At 34.8% G+C, this 21,261-nt stretch overlaps 2 long non-coding RNA genes across 2 annotated transcripts in view; one reads left to right on the plus strand and one right to left on the minus strand.

Moving 5' to 3' along the window:
* Positions 1 to 4,481, plus strand: part of LOC144312931 (uncharacterized) — a 92,736-nt gene extending 88,255 nt beyond the window's left edge. Inside the window, exon 2 of the long non-coding RNA XR_013378587.1 lies at positions 4,280 to 4,481. This is a non-coding gene — a long non-coding RNA (uncharacterized LOC144312931). The remainder of the gene's footprint in view (positions 1 to 4,279) is intronic.
* The window catches only part of LOC144312930 (uncharacterized), a 100,832-nt gene that overhangs the window by 76,627 nt on the left and 2,944 nt on the right, over positions 1 to 21,261 (minus strand). The window contains exon 2 of the long non-coding RNA XR_013378586.1: positions 19,221 to 19,269. This is a non-coding gene — a long non-coding RNA (uncharacterized LOC144312930). The remainder of the gene's footprint in view (positions 1 to 19,220; positions 19,270 to 21,261) is intronic.

Consider the following 21,261-nt stretch of genomic DNA (forward strand, 5'->3'; position numbering starts at 1 on the left):
TATTCTGTATGTTGGCAAATTGAACACCAATAAAAAAATAAATTTATTATTAAAAAAAATTCATGAAAGGGAATAAAGGGGAAAGGAGAGAAAATGAGTGGGAAATATCAGTGAGGTTGACAGACCATGAGAGACAAGTATCTCTGGGAAACGAGCAAGGGGTAGTGGAAGGGGAGGTGGGAAGGAGGATGGGGTGACTGGGTGACAGGCACTGAGGGGGGCACCTGACGGGACAAGCAGTATATGTTGGCAAATTGAACTTCAAAAATATATATATGTGTATATATATATATATATATATATATATATATATATATAACCCTAAAAAACAAACAAACTGGAACCCTTCTGTATTGCTGCAGAGATATATAATGGTACAACCACTGTGGAAAATAGTGGCCAGTTCCTCAAATAATTAAAAATGACTTACCATATAGTGCAGCAACTCCACTTCTGGATATATACCCAAGTGAATTGAAACAGGGACTTGAACAGATATTTACACACTTATGTTCATAGCAGTATTATTCACAATAGCCAAAGGTAGAAGCAACCCAGATGTCCATCAACAGATGAAAGGATAAACAAAATGTGGTATACACATACAATGGAATAATAATCAGTCTTAAAAAGGAAGAAAAGTTGACATACAACAAAATGGATGAACCTTAAAGACTATGCTAAATGAAACAAACCACACACAAAAGGACAACTATTGCATGACCCCACTTACATAAAGTACCTAAGAGTAGTCAAATTCATAGACATAGAAAGATTGGTGGTTGCCAGGGGATGGGAAGAGGAGGAGTCGAGAGTGGGGAATTATTGTTTAATGGATCTGGGGCTTCAGTTTGGGAAGATGAAGAGTTCTATGGAGGGTGGTAGTACTCATGGCTCTACAATGTGAATATTATGTATATTTTACCACAATTTTTAAGTTTCAAAATTCAATAAAAACACCACATTTAGTCTGGTGTGGGAGAAAGATTGACAAACAAGCAATTGCATAGTAGTCGGTGATTGGTAAGGCAGTGATATGCGGCATCCATGCTGCATCCTAAATTCAGAGTGTGCATGCTAAACACTTTCCACAAGTAGCCCTTTTATTTAAAGTCAAAAGTAAGGACCAAGGTGTTACCATTTTGAAGTGTTAACTATTGAGCTCCATTCAGTCCACTATGATTCAGGACTCCTAGACCTGGCAGTTCAAAATCAGATAACAAAGGTTAACAAATTCTGGGCTCTCAAGTTCCAAAGCCAAAAGAGGGGCAGAAAATATTTAGAAGATTCAAGTCCCCTCCTCAACACACACACACACACACACACACACACACACACACAGATTCCCAAACTAGGTAAAGATTCCACAGGGTGGAGGATAGAGGGGAGAGAAATGATCAGAATACTGGGAATTGGAGTTTAGATACTGAACAATTTGCCTGGACAATTGTTTGTGGCATAGAGTATCACAGGGACTAGTGAGAAACAGCATCTGGGAGGAGAGCCAGTGCCTGTCTCATGTTTTCAGTGCTCAGACACATTTTAGTCTACATCTACTGGGAACTAAATGCACAACACCTGCTCTGAAGAGCTACCTTAGTTGCCCTTCTCACTGATAATAGACAGCAGGGTAGTCCAGCAGGAATGATGCCTATGTGCATTCAAAACTTGCTCAATCCCCATCTTATCTACCCTATTTAGATTAATCTCCCCCTATGAGCTTAGGACTCTTGTATCTCCCTGAAAGAAAGGGTAGAGCTCTGAGTAACTAACAGTGATAAGGGAAGGGGAAAGAAAGAAAATTTGACCTAGGACATGATGGGTGGAATAAACTCAAGATCTCCTATCCATCTGTATCAGTGTTGGAACAGAGATCAGCTTAGTTCTGTAACGGTTATAACATAATTAGAAAGCTTAAAGTGTTAAAAGCAAAAAGTCTGAGTACCACACATTAGAAATTTAAGGAGATATTCTGTGGAGGACTCCTTAGAAAAAATATAACAATACTAATGTTTAAATACTGAAATCCATGCTAGGGCTCTTTTGGATGGGAGAACTAAAAGAGACCCCTCTACAACAAAGCAATGTCACCAGGACCATGTTCTTGATTCCTAGAAAACTCTTAGTTGGTTAGATACATTTATAGATACAAATTACAAAGTCACAGGGCATAACATTGTAGGGAGTCACAGTCAGGAGCATTAAGGGGGTTGGAAGAAATCAGGACAAATTATTGGGGCCCAGAGGTTTGGAAAGGGATCCAGCACTGACCACACTGCATTATCAAAACAAATCCCCTGAAAAAACTTTCAAACCATCTGCCCAAATTTACTCTTGCAGCTCTAGTTACAGACTTGACTCCTCTGAGATCAAGAGGGAAAACAGAAAGAAATCAAGCTGGTATGTCTAGTCCCTAAAATCTCTGAACAAGGGTCAGTCATGCATCTTTGATAGGCCTATATCAATACTTTGCTCTTCATTAAAAGAGGTCAGCTGAATGCAAGATAATGGAACTCCCATGACCTATTGACTTTGTTTCATCATTAACTGAAAATATCCCTAAGCCAAATGTGACCAATTTCTTTCTTATTATTCACACAGTACTCAGTAGACTCCAGCTTCTTGGAATTCTAAATCTCTTAGCAATAATTTAACAGTAATACCACAATGTCTCATTGTTCTCTAGTGAGAATCATCTCCATGTGATTCTTCACAAGTCCATTATTCATTCTTTTCCTTTCCTTCTGGCTGTTCTTTCTCTTCCCCATGGCAACTCCAAATTATTAAGTTTCTCATGGTACCAAATAAAAGCAAATGGCTAGAAATGGGAAACTGTCTTGTGTGGATCTTGTTTCCTGTGTAAATACTCACCAGAGAGTAGACTCCTTTAGCAGCCCAATTTTAGAAATATTTGAATTAGTATATTGTGTGTTGATTCCATTGAACCAGTGGACTTGCTATTTAAGTGTAAAAAGATAAAATACTATATAGTTTATAGTATTTTATTTATTTATAAAATACTATATAGTTTATAGTATTTTATTTATTTGAAATAAAGTTTAAGTATTAATGTCTAATGAGTTAGATCACCTAAGAATCATGTTCATTAGCTTCAGGTGAATGTTGCATTAAAACTATTTGCATTGCCCACCTATGAAACCTTGATAGATAAAACAAGTGACTAGGGACATACTTAATCTATGAGTGTTTGCAATACAAAAATTTTCTCTTGGATGTAACACTTATCCATGGATTATATTCAGTTAGTAAATAGTGATTGAATACTACATCTAAGGAATAGAAAAAATAATACAGGTTTTTACCCCAGGGAGTTTGCAAATTCATAATCATAGATGGTAGATAATACTTTTAAGTAATTTTAATACAAATCAGTTGCAGCTCTTTATAGGTCACAAGATGTTAGAATCTAAAGTCAATTTCTAGGTAGCAAAAAAATGTAGCCAAAATATACCTTGAAAATCTCTTAAATTATCCATAAGGTACAATATATACCCAGTATAACATAGTATTTTAAATATGTAATGTACATTTTAATATGAAATATAATAAAGAGCAAACATGCAAAAGTTGTTTAGGTTGTAGTATGTTACATATGTTATTTCATATAAAGTAACCGCTATTTGGTTTAAGTGTTTACACCCTAATATAGTTTCTTCCTTATATATAGGCATTTATATTATAGCGACATTATAGAAAATTGCTTGGGGAGTTTTGGCATGATATAAAACACATAACAATTGTTCTTCTCTAATATAATGGGAAATATATTTTCTGATTAGCATTTTCATTCAGAGCTTCTGAGTTTTAGAGATTGTTTCCAGACATTAAGTACAGATGCCAGTATTTCTCAATGGAAAAATGATAGAAAGGTAGCGATTGAACTGTAATCTCATAAACTTGATTTCATGAAAACTCATAGTAGTGCTTCAGGCTAAAGTAAAAGACATTGAAGTGAATAAATACAAAAGTGCCAAACATCTGGAACATAGTTATATGATAGGACTTGATACGCATAGAGAAGTAGAGAAGCAGGGCTTCATCAGGAAATTTTAGATCACAAAGTGTTTTGGATTCCAGGTTAAGAGGTTGAGAATATAATAGGTAACAGAGAGTCTCATTTATATAGTTTTTATATATTGATTATTTTTATGGGGAATCCAAAAATTACCTTGGGTGAGAGGAGGGTTAACACTAGAAACAATCTAGTCAATAGAGCTTTTTTGGAACAAAATGATTTAGTCTTGGTTTAAACCCACAGGTGCCCCCTACTGATGAGGAAAAGATGACAGCACAGAGGAACTATATGATCAATTCATCTGGAGCTGGAATAACCATGGATGAAATAATTTTCCTCAGAATGAAATAATAAAAAATATCCTCAAGCAAAGTTCTCCAATACCTGAGAACATTATTCTCTGAAAAATAGAGGATATTCAATAAAAGTTCAGATGGAGGGCTAAGACCAAGAGGAGAGATTTCTTCTCTAATTGTTAGAGGACATTAGTTCAGTGATTCAGAGACTTGTGGAGAAAGTAAAAGTATAAATCTTTATTTTAAACACCTTTAAAAATCTGAAAATAGTTTGGAAAAGTATTTATAACTTTTAAGAAAGCCAAGTTGGAAGCATTCCAGTCTCATATGACTGCAGCTCAAAATATTCCTAGGTGCTGTCTAGCACCATCATAAAGTATACTTATGAGGCAAATAAAGCATATAATTTAAATCTTAAACAGGAGAAACAAGGCAAGACTCTGTTCTCATTCTTTGGAAAAGAGCTTTATTATTATACCACATCAGAAGATGAGCCCTCTATAGCACACTTCATGTTCTCCTGCTGTGTCTTTTCTCCTTACAATTCCTTCCTCTTCATGTTTGATCCCTTTCCTCTAGAAATGATAAGGGACATAAATGGTTCAATATTTGCGGAAGAAGAAGTGAGAAAGTATTTCCTTCTCCCCCTTTGCACTAAGTTCTCATCAATTACTTTTGGCAATTTGGTAGCCAGTTTTGAAAATAACCAGCTGTATGCTCACTTAGATAAATTAATGCTTCTGTGCCTCACTTTCCTTATGTATAAAATGAAGAGGATGGAATATGGTCTTTAACATCCTTTCCAACTGTAAATTCAAAAGTACTACTTAGGGGTATCTGGGTGGCTCAGTGGTTGAACATCTGCCTTTAATTCAGGTTGCGATCCTGGAATCAAGTTCAGCATCGAGCTCCCCACAGGGAGCCTGCTTCTCTCTCTGCTTATGTCTCTGCCTCTGTGTGTGTGTCTCTCATGAATAAATAAATAAAATCTTTAAAAAAAACACTACTTGGAATTGTAGAACTCAAGATGAGCCAACTCCTAAAAATATTGTTTTTCTTCAAGAGAAAAAAACTGAACTGGAATCGACTTTTGACGGGTTATAATTATTTCTATTCCATTTTAATTTCTCCTTATTTGAAGTCTGAAAAAAAACAGCCTACATTTCAGAGATAGATGGAGCTTTAAATTTTTTTAAATATTTTTATTATTATTATTTATTCATGAGAAAGAGAGAGAGAGAAAGAGAGAGAGAGAGGCAGAGACACAGGCAGGGGGAGAAGGAGGCTCCATGCAGGGAGCCCGATGTGGGACTTGATCCGGGGTCTCCAGGATCACGCCCCAGGGCCGAAGGTGGCACCAAACCACTGAGCCACCGAGGCTGCCCTGGAGCTTTAAATTTACACAAGTGACAATTTTCCAAAATAAAGTAATTTTTTTCTGGTCCTAATAATATTTAAACATGAATGTGTGACTTTTATGGTCCTATATATTCAAGAATTTTTGCTATTTGATTCAATATTACACATATTAGTTTCAAATTTTCAGCTTTTAAACAAATTTTTATCTCTCTTAAAAAGATTTGGAATTCTCTTTATTTCTCAAAGATCCCTGTCTTTGTATTTCTACTCTATTCACTTCTAAAAGTATTACCCATTTGTTCTCATACATTTTTTGTTTGTTTTCTTTTGTCTCTTACATAAAAGCAGTAAGTTTACTGATTGTGAAATTAAATTTGCCAAATTTAATACTAAAACCCTTTAAAAACCCTTTAATTCAGCAAGCGTGACTGCTCGAAATCTTTAAGAATGTTTTGTATGGTCTGGTTATAGTCTCATAGGGGCATTAAAGGAAAGGAATAGGTGATAAGACAACCTGGAACTGACCATTTCATAAGCAGGTATTTATGAAAATATAGAAATATAAAAAGTCAAGTCATAAGCAATTGTAGTAAAGGCTACATAGATGGCAAAATGCTCATCTATTGTTTTTGCCAACTCAGCATCTAATTCCTCTTTTGAAAACTACCACGTTTTCACTTGAAGAATCCTCCCTCCTTCACTCTCAGCCTAGTAGTTCAAGGGCTCTAGGGAGAGCCTGTGTACCAAATCTGGACAATTACAGCACTGCCTCCTTCAGGCCACAGAGGTTAGTACCAGGATGGGCAAGTAACTCAAGACAAAATGAAATGTTAATCTGTGTTCTTGTCTCAACTCCAAAATTTTCTAACTCTACTGTTATTTAAGTTCCTTGAAGTTGTGGTTATTTTTTTTCTTCTTTGAAAGAACAACTATATTACCTATCAACTTATCTCATAAAATTCTTCTAAGGAGGAAATGAATTAATATACAACTTATCAAAGTGTTTCTAAGCACGATGTATAATAAAAGCATATGAAATTATGACATGCATAGTTGAAATTAAAAAATACATACCTTACATATATAATGCTATTATATTAAAAATAATATGTAAATGTGCTTTAAAAAGCAAAATGCAATATATAAACACAAGGTCATGGTTGATATGATGCTATAATAGCATCATAGCAGGTTTGCTATTAAGAACCAGGGCATGGGTTTACTGAAGTTGGGGATAAATTCATATTATCTGAGCCCATTAATTCATTTATTTTTCAAGGATTTATTGAACACACTATGTGCCAGGTACATTCACTGGGGTCACACAAAGGCTATACTGGATATGCATATTGTATTATACATACATACACGTATGTATCAAGAAAAATGTTTATTTAACATATATATGTATGTATACATATATATTACACATATATACACACATATGTATCAAGAAAAAATGTTATTTAACATACGTTCTCCCATGACACATACACAAAAGTAAATAATATATAAAGAACTATAGCTGTTTCTGCCTTCTACTTTTTTTCAAAGATTTTATTTATTTATTCATGAGAGAGAGAGAGAAAGAGAGAGAGAGGCAGAGACACAGGCAGAGGGAGAAGCAGGCTCCACGTAGGGAGCCTGACGTGGGACTCGATCCCAGGACTCCAGGATCATGCCCTGGGCGGAAGGCAGGCACTAAACTGCTGACCCACCCAGGGATCCCTGTGTCTTTGCCTTCTAAAGGAATTAACCATATGGGGGGGGGGGAGTCCTTGAATAAATATCTGAGTTTGGCAATCATTAAGGAAAATGTCTTCATTTGAAGTTTCCATATGTTTTCTACTGTTAAATGATAGAGTTCTCAAGGGAGAGCCCTTTGCTTATCAGAAACTTTAATGAGTTTGGAGATATGACAAGTAGGGCCACAGTTTAGATTTGGATCATTATAGTAAAAGTCACACTTATATGTGGCAAACAATGCCCAAGTCATGTACTACAATAACTCAGTGAATGTACATCACAGCACAATTGAAGAGTTACTCCTATCATCCTCACTAGAGAGTAACCAGAGTTATTCCTATCATCCTCACTAGAGAGTAACCAGAGTAACCGTAATATCATTATACAGCTTGAAAGTGACAAAGCTGGGGTTTGAACCTGAGCTCTCAAACCTTTGCCCTTAAATAGTACATGGGATTGCCTCCTTAGGTGCTTTATCAAGTCAGAGGGTAATATTATGAGAGACATTAGAAAGAAAGTGTAAAAATAGAAACCCACTAACATGGCCAGACTATTGAGATCCATATGAAAAGATATCCAGCTAAAATTCTTTAGCAGCAGGTATGACTGATGAGCTTTATAAAAGACTTTTATTGAAATTTAATGAATATACCAGTCAGTTCATCCATTTAAAGTGTGCTATTTACAAAAAGACAAGAAATAACAAGTATTGGCAAGGATATAAAGAAAAAGGAACCCTGGCAGTGGATATGTAAACTGATAACAGCCACTGAAAGTATGGAGGGTCCTCAAAAATTTAAAAATAGAAATACCATGTAATCCAATAATTCTATTGGGTACTTATGCAAGGAAAACAAAAACACTAATTTGAAAAGATATATGCACCTCTATATTTATTGCAGTATTATTCACAATAGCCAAGATATAGAAGCAACATAAGTGTCCATTAATAGATGAATGGATAAGGAAGATGTGATATGTGTGTATGTACACACACACACACACACACACACATACATACAATGGAATATATGCAGACATAAAAAAGGATGAGATCATGTCATTTGAGACAACATGGATGGATCTAGAGGATATTATGCTAAATGAAATAAAAGACTGAGAATGGCAAATGCTATGTGATTCCAATCATATGTGAAGTCTAAAAAAAAAAAAAGAAAAAAGAAAAAAGAAAAATCCCCAAATGAATAAAAAAATAAAAAGCAGAATCAGACCTCTAAATATAGAGAACAAACCGATGGTTGCTAGATGGGAGGGAGGGTGGAGAATGGGCAAAATGGGTAAAGGATAGTGGGAAATATAAGCTTCCAGTCATGAAATGAGTAAGTCATGGGAATAAAAGGCGCAGCATAAATGATATGGTCAATGATACTATAATAGTGATGTATGGTGACAGATGGCAGCTATGCTTGTGAACATGGCATAATGTATAACTTGTCAAATCACTATGCTGTACTCCTAAAACTAGTATAACATTGTGTGTCAACTATACTCAAATTTATTATTATTTTTAAAGATTTTATTTATTTAACCACGAGAGACAGAGAGAGAGAGAGAGAGATGCACAGGCAGAGGGAGAAGCAGGCTCCATGCAGGGAGCCCGACACGGGACTCAATCCTGGGTCCCCAGGATCATGCCCTGGGCTAAGGGGGGTGCTAAACTGCTGAGCCACCAGGGCTGCCATATACTCAAATTTAAAAAACAAAATAAAGTGTAAGATTTAGTGGTTTTTCTTACATTCACAAAGCTGCATAACGATCACCACAATCAATTTTGGAACATTTTCATACCCCAAAAAGAAACCTCATTCTGAGATGGAGTGACATACACTACAAACCAAGAATCCCCTCTCCATCATGCATAGGTCATAGAAAATCACAGTAAATCAGCCTCCATATGAAGAACAGCAACATCTTATACCCATAATTTTCATCATACCTTAAAATATGTGTCTACATGTATAACTTCATTTGGTACTCCTGATGTAACCCTATGTTGTCATCAGTGGAATACTGTCAATTCTTTATAAATGAGAAAACTAAAACTCAGAAATATTATGTGATGTCATTAGTTCCTTGCAGAGGGGAACCTAAATACAAGTGTCTTGATTCTAAATTATATAAATCCTGTTCCTTTTTGATTGTACAATGTTTTATGAATTGTAGATAAGCTAAACATACCCATCTCTGAAATCCAGTAACTTTAAAAACTCTCCCATGGATCAAAAAGTAGTCAAAATTACAATTTTTTGTCTGAATACATATGTTATTTCTTTTTCTATCATTACAGTATTTCTTTTTCTATCAGTGCTAGCCATCGAAATGTCACTCTGCAAATGAGGAAGTTATTCATCCCTTTTGCCACTTATTGTCATTTAAAAAGTCTGGAGTTTGTGAGATTATGATTGTTATCATAGTAATGAACAGCAACATCAAACTCTATTCATAAATCATACTATATAAGTAAAGCAAACAAAAAAATGAGACCAGATAAACACTGAGAGTTTCGTTTACTTAAAACAGAACCCACATTTAATGATAATAAAAATGTGTACAAAAATTAAATTCAACATTTACTGCATGACCACTATAAACCAGGTTTTGTACCAGTTTTTGGCAATAAAGAAAGAAATTACATCAGTTTAGAGCCATTGGCACAGATCACTTTTTCTGCAGTTTGCTCTTTCAACTAAGGCTATGGTTGGGTTTGCCACTATTTTGTTTTGATGTGTAAGCTAATAAACTAAAAATATAGGATTTAACCATTCATCCTTAAAAATAATGCTATTAGGGCAGCCTGGGTGGCTCAGCGGTTTAGAACCACCTTCGTCCCAGGGCATGATCCTGGAGACCCTGGACTGTGAGTCCCTTGACGGGCTCCCTGGCAGAGTCTGCTTCTCCTTCTGCCTGCATCTCTGCCAATCTCTCTCTGTGTGTCTCTCATGAATAAATAAAATCTTTAAAAAAATAATGCTATTAAAAAAAACTTAAAAGGGGGATCTGGGTGGCTCAGTCAGTTAATCATCTGCCTCTGGCTCAGGTCATGATCCCAGAGTCCCAGGATAGAGCCCTGAGTTGGGCTCTGTGCTCAGGAGGGAGTTTGCTTGAGATTCTCTCTCCCTCTGCCCCTCCCCCTGCTGGTGCTCTCTCTCTTCCTAATTTTCTCCTCTCTCAAATCAATAAATAAAATAAAATAATACTTAAATCCATTAAAATTTTTCATGTGTTTTTACATTAAAAACAGATTATAAAATAGTGTTTATAGTGTGATTATGATTTTCTTCTCTCAATTTTATTGTGTTTTCTTAAGACATAATTCAGAGTTGAAGACTGCATTTGCTTTTTGAAAATCAACATACTAAAAATTTAGTAGCTGGTAGAATGATATACCTGGAAGTCTTCAAATCTGGCAGTAGAAAGAATAGGAAACCCTGCTTGCTGAAAAGATCTCACCTTAAGCAATTTTCCATTCTAGAAACCACTTATTTGATGAAGTCTCTTCAAGAGTCCCAGTCAATTAAAAATAGAGAAAAAATAAAGTAAAAACAATCCCAAAACATTTTCAGTTCAAATCTGAAAACATATCCCCAATAAATCAACCTGGCACTGTAATGAATTTCTTCATATAAGCTTTTTGATTGGCTATCTTACCCATAAAAGAGTTTTTCCAGAGACCAAGCCTGGCTCCAAATAGACCTAATAATGCTTCCCTTTCATAGTAATAGGATTGAGAAATGTTTGCTTCAGGATCACAGGATTGAATAGGAGACATTCCTCTGCCTCTTACATTCTCTTCAAGTTTCCTTTTAACAATGAAAAGTAAAAATAAAAGACTGGGTTCATCAAAAGTCCTAATAGAGAAAGCAGAACCTTGACTTCAGTCCCTAGGTTCTCAGATCCACTAAGAGTTTATAAACCATCATTTCTCATTAACCCCACATAAACAAAGACTATTTATACTTTCGTTTCACAGACAAGGATAGGATTATTGCTAAACCTAGTATTAGTTTAAATAAACTGTGTACTATGTTGCAACAGTACATAAAGAACTAGAGAAAAATCTAAATAAAACTGTTTTTATTTATTATGTGAGAGGAGGGATATTTCTTCCTATGAGAAAATGGAAAATAAAGGTAGTACACTTTTTTTTTAATTGAGGAAGATCAAACAATGCATATTCTTTCAAACTATAAACTAGGAGATAAAGTCACCTGCTAAGAATGTGAAGGTAGTGTTGAAATTAAGGAATTCAGGAGAGAGCAAAAAGATTTAAAATAGCTAGAAATATACCAGAATGAAAGGGGATGAATACAGGAATTGTCAAGTAGCAAGGAAAATCCATTTGAGTTTGAAAAGCAGAAATCAGGAGAAGACCAGTCAGCATGGTTTAATGATTTTTCAACCAGTGTTGAGGAGCCCAGAAGGGCAAGTAAAAATGTATTTGGAGTAAGTTATCAGACCTAAACTTTTGCAAGGAGAGCCCGGAAGACTGTCAAGTAGGGAAAAGACTGAAAGTCTGCAGGGATATCATCAACTTAATCCTAGGCTAACAGTAGACTCAAGCTTTAACAGAAGATAATCAGGTAATTAGGAAAACATAAAGGGATAGTAACAAAACTTAGCCACTTCTGTAGAAGTAAGGGAGTTGGTGGACAGTAAAGTAGATTGCGGTCAGAGTTACTAAGTCTATAGTTGACAATACTGGAGAAGAGTTATAATAAGGCTAAGGGAGGCTTATGTAGAGCTAAGAGTCAGTGGTTTAGTAGAGGCCGAGGAACTGTAAGGGTCAGATATCAGAAGGGTCAATAACATGAATATTGACTCAACCAGGATGGTGATGAAACAGAGAGCTACATCTAAGCAAACTGTTTAATCTAGAATTTGGATTTTGTGCTGGAGATGTAGTGGGATAGAGTTCATGCTGAAGAAGATGAGAAAAGGCAATATGAATGTAGACTTCAAAAAGGAAGGATATTCATTGGGGATAGAAAATATGTTCCTTAGTAGTGAGGAGCAGAGACATGCTGATCCCTACTACTTTCATAAAAGGTTAAAGAAGTTGCCTGGTGTAATATTAAAATCAATGAGTCCAAAAGCCAAGAAAATGAAGAATAACCATTTACTCATTTTCTTTATTTTTCCCTGTGCGGCTCTTTCCATGGTCCAATGAAAATACTATTAAAATGATGTTACCTCTCAACTCAGAATAATCATTAAAAAAACTATCTACAGTATCTTTTCAAAATAATGATAACTAAAACTGTAATCATAATAGTTTTAAGAAACTGGTACTATTACTGGAGAATTAGTCAGATATTGGAGAGGTTCCCTGATTAGCTCCTACTTTTCAGCTCTCAGCTCAAACATTGTTTTCTCAGAGAAACTCCACCACCAAAACTTCTTCATTGTAGTCATCATTGTTACTCTTTCACATTTGTCTGACTTTGATATATACCATCCCCTGCACTACACTGTAAGTTTCATAAAGCAATGAGTAATTTTAAACTATTTATTCTATATATACCCACCATCTGTCCGATTGCCCACCACACTGAAATATTTTTTGAGTGATTTAATGAGTGATATCTGTCTAAATTCCCTTACAACCTTAAACTAGGCAGTTTAGGTTTAGGTTTAGGCAGTTTAGGTTTTATTCCAATGTTTAAACAATCAGATTTGGTATATAGGACATACAGAATCTAAAAAATGCAATTATAGAAAAAGTGGTAAGATCAAGGGAGGGTCATTGAAATCAGCCACTTAACTGTGTAATATTTAAAACTACTTAGTAATATCTTAAAATTATCAGTGCATTTTATGATAATAGTATTTTTGCACTAAGTAAAGAAAAGAAACAAGATGCTGACTCACATTTAAATCCCACTTTATTTTTTTAATAAACATTAACCACTTTTTATTTGTACTTCCTTGATTACTAGTAAAGTTTGACATGTTATTCTGTATTTGTTTAGCTCCTTGTATTTCTTTTTTTTGTATATTTTTATTGGAGTTTGATTTGCCAACATATAGCATAACATCCAGCGCTCATCCCGTCAAGTGCCCCCCTCAGTGCCCATCACCCAGTCACCCCATCCTCCAACCCACCTCCCCTTCCACTACCCCTTGTTCGTTTCCCAGAGTTAGGTGTCTCTCATGTTCTGTCACCCTCACTGATATTTCCCACTTTAGACATAACTACTATAACCTACTAGGTCCTTCTGGAGCCAGTATGCACATGACAGGCAGACACATTTTATATCTGCCATGTTCCCTTTTTCCTTTTGGAGAAATTGATGCTAAAGCCTAGATTGGTAAGACCAAGGAAGGAGTCACATAGCTAATACACATGGTTCCTGGGTATGAACATTTTAATAGTACTCTTTGGTCTGAATTAAAGGTGGAATGTTTAAGCTAAAATGAATGAAAAGCAAGTGCTGACACAGGAAGCAGTGGGGAGATATTTTGGAGAGATGTTGGCATCTCTAACTAGAGCAATTTGACAAATACAATAAAGAAATAACACAATGCACATAGAGTATGTGACCTCTGCTGTTGTTTTAATTGGGCGTGCACTGTGATCTTTAAATGGTTTAATTGGATCAGGTTGCAATAAGACCCCAAGGTAAATATATTTTAATACATGAAAAGAGAGCTTTAAAGAAGATTATCAAAATTACAGTGATCATTTAGCAACCCAATATCTTTCCATTTGTGTCTACAGCAAGTTGCTAAGGTCTTGAGGGAATTTAGATGACTAAGTTCTGAATTAATAGGTATTTTGACTTTAAAATACCACTCCAAATTTAATTACATTAATCATATCTAGTGTGTTTATTTATACATAAATCAATCAGCCTCTTGAGCTATTTCTTGACTGCTGACATCTGAATCTACTTTTTCATCAGCATTTCTTATTAAGGATAGCCAATGATAATAACTAATTAAGTTAGAAGGAGCCCTTATAATGCAAACTGAAAATTCTTTAGCATGAAAGAGGTTCGTTATGTTCACTGGCATGATGCTTAATGTTAGCATCATGATAGCTTCAATTTTTTTCTTAAATCATTTAACTTAATTCCATGGTTAGTTAATAGTCAGAGAACACACTGAAAAGATTTTAATCCTTTGAAATTTGTTCAGTTTGCTTTATGATTCATCATATGGTCAAGTTTGCTAAACATCTGTGTGCATTAAAAGGAAGTTATAGTCTGTCATTGTTGGTTCAGTGTTCTACATGCTCAGTTAAGTCATTAATTTTGTTGTTCAGGTTTTCTGTTTTGTTTTTCGTTTGTTGGATAAATAAATTTTAAAACCAGAGCCAGGTGATTTCTAAGAAATCAGTAGTAGGGGTGAGATAAAGAGAGTATTCAAGGTTTTCTCCAAGATTTTTGATCTGAGCAATGAGAAAGATTAGTGGTAATTACATGAGATGGAGAAGAAAGGAGAAAGTGTTACTTCACATAACCTACATCCTCTACACATCTGCTGTCTTGTCTCTTCCTCCAACCTCCCCCACCGGCTCCCTAAGCCCTGAAAGACTTAATGCAAATGAACATGCAAAGATAATACTCTAGAGCTCTACTATAGGATTAGCTAACACAAAAGAAGTTCTCTAATTTCCTTCCCTTCTCCCCTTCTCACAGTATTTTCTCATGACATGGCCTATGAAAGAAGCTGGTCTTCTATTAGGCCCAAGAGAAGTGAAAGGGAGCTACACAGGGTTTCATGAAAAACCTTCTGAGAGGAATGTGATTCATTTTATTATATGGAGACGGTAAAATTGCACATAAGTAAATATTTCATTAATTTATTAGAACGTTGCATATCCTTAGCATATACCATAGCTTTGAATCCATAGATGCTGCAAAAACATAATGAAATGACACTCAAGCTTGTACAGAGGTCAGAAAGGTTTAAGGTCATTTTTCTACAGTATTATCCCTCACAAGCTCATTCTTATCCCTGTATAGTTTTTTTATTTCTATAGGATTTCAATGCCTAACTGAACTCAGAAATTTGAGGACCCTCCAACAAAAACAATATATGTGAGCATGCATAGACAGCTATTTGATAAAATCCTTTGGAATAATTATTCAACTCTCCAGATCAGGCCAGGCCAGGACAAATTGGTAATTCAAAGAATTTGTGATGTGTTATGAACAGAGAAATAAGGTTGAAAGCAGTGATGGCTGCTTTGCTTAAGCAGTGATGGAGCTGATATTTATGATTTCCATTTTATTTTTTAAAGGCTTTCTGAACTAACATGATGTTCTAATCTCTAATAAAAACAGCCTAATTGCCCCCCCGCCATTTAGACTGCAATCATAAAGGTCTAGCTTTTTTTTTTTTATAAAAACACTGTTCATTCTTAGATTACAGTGTATTCATAAACAAACCCCTATGTGTTGTTGTTGTTGTTGTTGTTGTTGTTTTGAGGTAGAGAATGCAGCATTTAGTTGCATGAAGTTGAACTCAGGGATTAAACCAAAATGGATTTAAACTGGAGAACATTCATTATGTTCTCCATGAAAAGCAGGAAGATAGTAGCATTCATACTAAGTCAAAAAGCAATGAAAATAGGAAATAAATCAAAATTTACATAAATATTAGAATTGTATTATTTTTTCTACTCAAAGCTATATTATTTTCTTGTATGAGAAAATCAACAACAGAAGTATTTAAGAACTCACAAACCTTCACTTTGTACTTAGAACATGTTTGCATTTTTGTAGTGTTATGCCTTCTGAGAGCTAATAATAACATAATTTCGGGTCTGTGGACTATCTTGCCTAGAGTTAATACTTGAGGAAATGACTAAAGTTCAAAAGATTCATAGAAATATCTCAAACACAATTCTGAAAAAGGGATCATTCCATTGCAGCATCTCATGAATTTAATACATGAATACAAATAGTAATATCACATTTTGTTCCCTGGACCTAAGCTCATCAAAGTTCAATTTTGTTTCAGCAGGGAAGAAAGTTAATAGGAGGCTACATCTGTCTTTAAATAACTCAAGTAAATTCTCTGAAAATGATTCAGTCTTTTCTTGTTTTTGTATCTTCCTTCTCCCTCTCCCATCCCACACACATCCCCCAAAATGAAAGCAATCTTATAGTCGATAACTTTTTTTTTTTCCTCTGAGTCAAAAGTGTAGTAAATTTTGTTTTGGGTGGTTATGCCAAACAGTGGAGCCAAGAGGTAAGAGAAATAAACATAGGACAAGACATAGGACAAGAAAATCATCTCAAATTAAATGAGGGCTTTTCAAAAACCTTAATATGCTCTAAAATCCTCTCTAAACTGTATTAAGGATTAGGGACTGCTCTCATCCCACCTTATACAATATTTTCTGAATTTACAAAAAAAGAGTTCAGTTCAGTTTCAAAAATTATAACTACCATAACTGATTGCTGAGTTGGAAGTGTATGTTGTGAATCAAATGTGCAGCATTTACTGTTAAAGAAAAAAACACAGAGTCAGAAATTTTAAATAGAATGTTTGAAATAATAAATGTGAGATATAGGGCACAAAACAGTTCCACTTTTTGAACTAAGAATCAGGTAGAAATATATTTATTTTTCTTTTAAAAATATTTTTTTGTGGGGATCCCTGGGTGGCTCTGTGGTTTAGCGCCTGCATTTGGCCCAGGGCATGATCCTGGAGTCCTGGGTTCAAGTCCCTCGTCGGGCTCCCACCATGGAGCCAGCTTCTCCCTCTGCCTGTGTCTCTACCTCTCTCTCTCTATGTCTATCATGAATAAGTAAATAAAATCTTTTAAAAATATTTTTTGTTTGTTTTGTTTTGTTTTTGTTTTTATTGAAGTTCGATTTGCCAACATATAGTACAAGTGCTCATCCCATCCAAGTGCCCTCCTCAGTGCCCATCACCCAGTTACCCCATCCCCCTGCCCACCTCCCCTTCTGAAACCTTTTGTTCATTTTCCAGAGTTGGGATTCTCTCATGGTTTGTCTCCCTCTCTAATTCTTCCCACTCATTTATTTATTTTTAGAGAGAGAGGGGAGAGAGGAGTGGCAGAAGGAGAGGGAGAGAATCTCAAGCAGACTCTCTGCTGAGCTTGGAGCTGATGTGGGGCTCAATTTCACAGACCGAGATCATGACCTGAGCTAAAATCAAGAATCAGACGCTTAACCAACTGAGCCACCCAGGCGCCCTACTTTTCTTATTTATAGTTTAACAGTTGGATTTTTCCTATAAACTAGGGAGCAGCTGATGGCTTATGTCATCTAACTCTTTTACACCATGTTAGCAAAAGGCTCTGCTTTCTCTTTCAGACAGATAAGGTTAATAAATAGTTAAAAAAAACAATAATAACTAAGTTTTATTGAAAACTTACTATTTGAACTCTTACTTGAATCAATTAAGTTCCCTCAATGAGCTTATGAAGAATACACTAGTATTATCCATTTAACCAAAAAAAGCCAAGTCTCAAAGGAGTAAAATAGTAAGCAGAAAAGAATTATAATCCAGGCTGACTTCCTCATAAACACTCTTAACCTCTCACTTGCATAGCCCATAACATTAAGTCTATGTTTTTCCTTTGCACTACTCATCAAACCTGGAATTTTTCTCTTGTGACTCTTTAAATTTTATTTTATTTTTTAAAAAGATTTTACCCATTTATTTGAGAGAGAGAGAATGAGAGAAAGGGCACCATTAGGGAAGGGGCAGAGAGAAAGGAGGGAGAAGCAGACTCCCCTCCAAGAAGGGACCCCAATATGGGGCTTAATCTCAGGATCAGAAGATCATGAATCAAGCCGAAGGCAAAAATCCAACCAAGTGAGCCACCCAGGTGACCCTAAATTTTATTTTAAATATGTTTCATCCCTTAGTAATTGTAAAAATTCTAGTAAATAAATTTAGGAATAGTTTCTGATGTTGTTGCTTTTCTATTACTAGTTTTGCTTACATTTCCCTCCCTATACTATTTCTTTCAATGTTACACTAATCATCGTCATTAGCAACATCCATAAAGATTTACTTCTACTGTCTGAAAACATTTAGCAAATATAATATCCTAGGCCCTACTGAATAAGTTAATAGATAGATAGATAGATAGATAGATAGATAGATAGATAGATAGATTAGTACTATATTTTGAAGGGAAATACATATCTTGCTAAACTGTCTCCTTGAAGGCAATGGGAGACATTTAGATTATGCAGTACAGTAGTGTCATATTCAGTGATTTGCTGATTAAAAAAATCACAAGGGTGGAAGTTTGAAAAAGAGTGAAATTAGATGCAGGGAAATCAGTTAAGGAGATTTTGCCATTTAATTTAGGCAAAAAATTATGTTAACAGGAATTGAAAGTTAGGGTAGATAGAAAATCTTTTAAAGAGATAATCAGACTGAAGCCACATTCTAATAGTAAAGAGGAAAGATGCAAAGTACTAATTTTACCTACCATGAATAAAGATTTAAAGATCAGAAGATAAAAATGAGTAAGTGCCACTTGTCATCCTCCTACCTGCACTTCAGTAGAGCAATATGGGTTTTTCACTTATCTTCATACTCCTCTGGTCAAAAGAGGTGGAAACCTCTGCTCTTATAGCAGAGCAAAAACAGAGGAAGAAAACATGGGGCTATTTTTTTTCTCCCATGAAGGGAGCTTCCATGAAATCTCTCTTAGAAAATATGATCCAAAGGCCAAGAGTAAGTGAGCCTTAGGAGAGTGAGTACTAATGTCCTTGTAATGCAAGATCAAACACCTGTCCAGCCACCACAAATGACCACAACCTTACCTGAGAGCTACTCCCCAAAGTCTTGCCACATTTAATATTCCTCTTTGACCTATTTGAAAGATAATTTAAAGTGAAGATGATTTATTTAGCCTGCAAAAAGTTAATTTAAAAGATTCTTCTTTGTGTCTGGATAACATTATCAGATTTTATATTTTCAAATTGTTCCTTCCATTTACCAAGTAAAATACTTATAAAAACACAAAGATATAATATCATGACAACACTGCAGATAAAATTGATGGGACAACTCATTGTTAGAATCTATTACAAACCCCATAGACAAAACTGAGAATCACAACGGTTGGCAATCTCCATATTTTCTAATTGTTTATTGTTTATTGTCTCCCCTGGCAGGCTATATTACGAAAATAATATATTATATTAACAATGATAGAGAGAAGGGAAAGACAGTTACATTGGGATTTAAGTCATGGGGACTCCAATAATGATATTTAATTATTGATTTAGACAAACTATTTTTTAAAGATTTTATTTATTTATTCATGAGAGAGAGAAAGAGGCAAAGGCATAGGCAGAGAGGGAAGCAGGCTCTCAACAGGGAGCGTGATGGGGGGACCTGATCCCATCACAAATACTGGAAAACATATGGCATACTTAAAAAGGCATAAAAAAGAGAAATGTCAAAGAATTAACAAAAGAATCAGAAAATACAATAGACAGACATATCTATTGCAACAGTATATCTAAATAGCTTAAATTCAGCACCATAAAATTAGTTTAGCTAAAGAAAATTAGACAAAATGACACAAGTAAGCTAAAAAGAAAAATGATGGGTGAAGATATATAGAAAAAGGCAATACAGAGAAAGACAGGTGGTAACAATAAAATTAGATAAAGGAAAAATCAGGTAAAAATTATATAAGGGGGATCCCTGGGTGGCGCAGCGGTTTAGCGCCTGTCTTTGGCCCAGGGCGCGATCCTGGAGACCCGGGATCGAATCCCACGTCGGACTCCCGGAGCATGGAGCCTGCTTCTCCCTCTGCCTGTGTCTTTGCCTCTCTCTCTCTGTGTGTGACTATCATAAATAAAAAAATAAAATAAAATAAAATAAAAATTATATAAGGATCATTTTATATTGATAAATATTTCAATTCATAATAAAATGATGTGTATAATTAAGAATGCCTCTGTAATGGGTAATGTTTTCTTGTAATAACAAATATGAAAACTAGAATAGATTTTAAAAATTGACACAGATGGTAGTACTAGAAGTCTATATGTCCCCCTTTGAATTTCAGCAAATTTAGTAGGCAAAAACCAAGCTACTGAGAATATTAATCATATGTTAAGTTATTTCATGTTATATAGACAACACAAGAGTATGTTTTATATTGCAAGGATTATGCTTTTTAAATAAAATGCATAATTGTAAAATCAATAAATCTGACTACATGAAAAACAAAGTTAATAGGAAAATTAGAATGTTTAGCATAAATAATATGGAAAAGGATTATTTTTTGTCAAAAATATAAATTATTATGAAAAACACTAGCAATCTAACAGATAAATGAGCAAAACACTGATTACTCACATAAGTAGTATAATTTTATTAAATATAAAGAAATTTTTAAGTTTGCTATTCATCAAAAACATATAAATTAAATCAGCAGTGAAACTGGGGGATGCTTACTGAATAAATCCAATTTTTAATTACTAAGCCAAGTGAGAATGTCATAGGCTGAGCAGTCTCATATATTGCTAATGATAAAGCTTTCTGGGAAATAAGTGAAAAACTTGAGACTTAATAATGTTCAACATATCTTTTTTATTCAGTAAAGGGTACCCTTGTGGAAATTATACAAAGTACACACAAAAAACATGTAAGCACAAAAAAAATGTAAGCACAGAAATCCTCTTTGCAATATTATATATGAAAACAAACAATATCTAAAATAAATCCATAATCCCTTAATTGAAACCATTAGGAATTTTTTTTTTTGCAATTCATCATTTTTTTTTGGTCTCCACAATGCAAAGACTAAGCCCTTGCATATTTAGGGCAACAGCTCATAATCTATTA

This window comes from Canis aureus, chromosome 4, assembly GCF_053574225.1.
Source record: "Canis aureus isolate CA01 chromosome 4, VMU_Caureus_v.1.0, whole genome shotgun sequence".
Taxonomy (NCBI): Eukaryota; Metazoa; Chordata; class Mammalia; order Carnivora; family Canidae; genus Canis; species Canis aureus.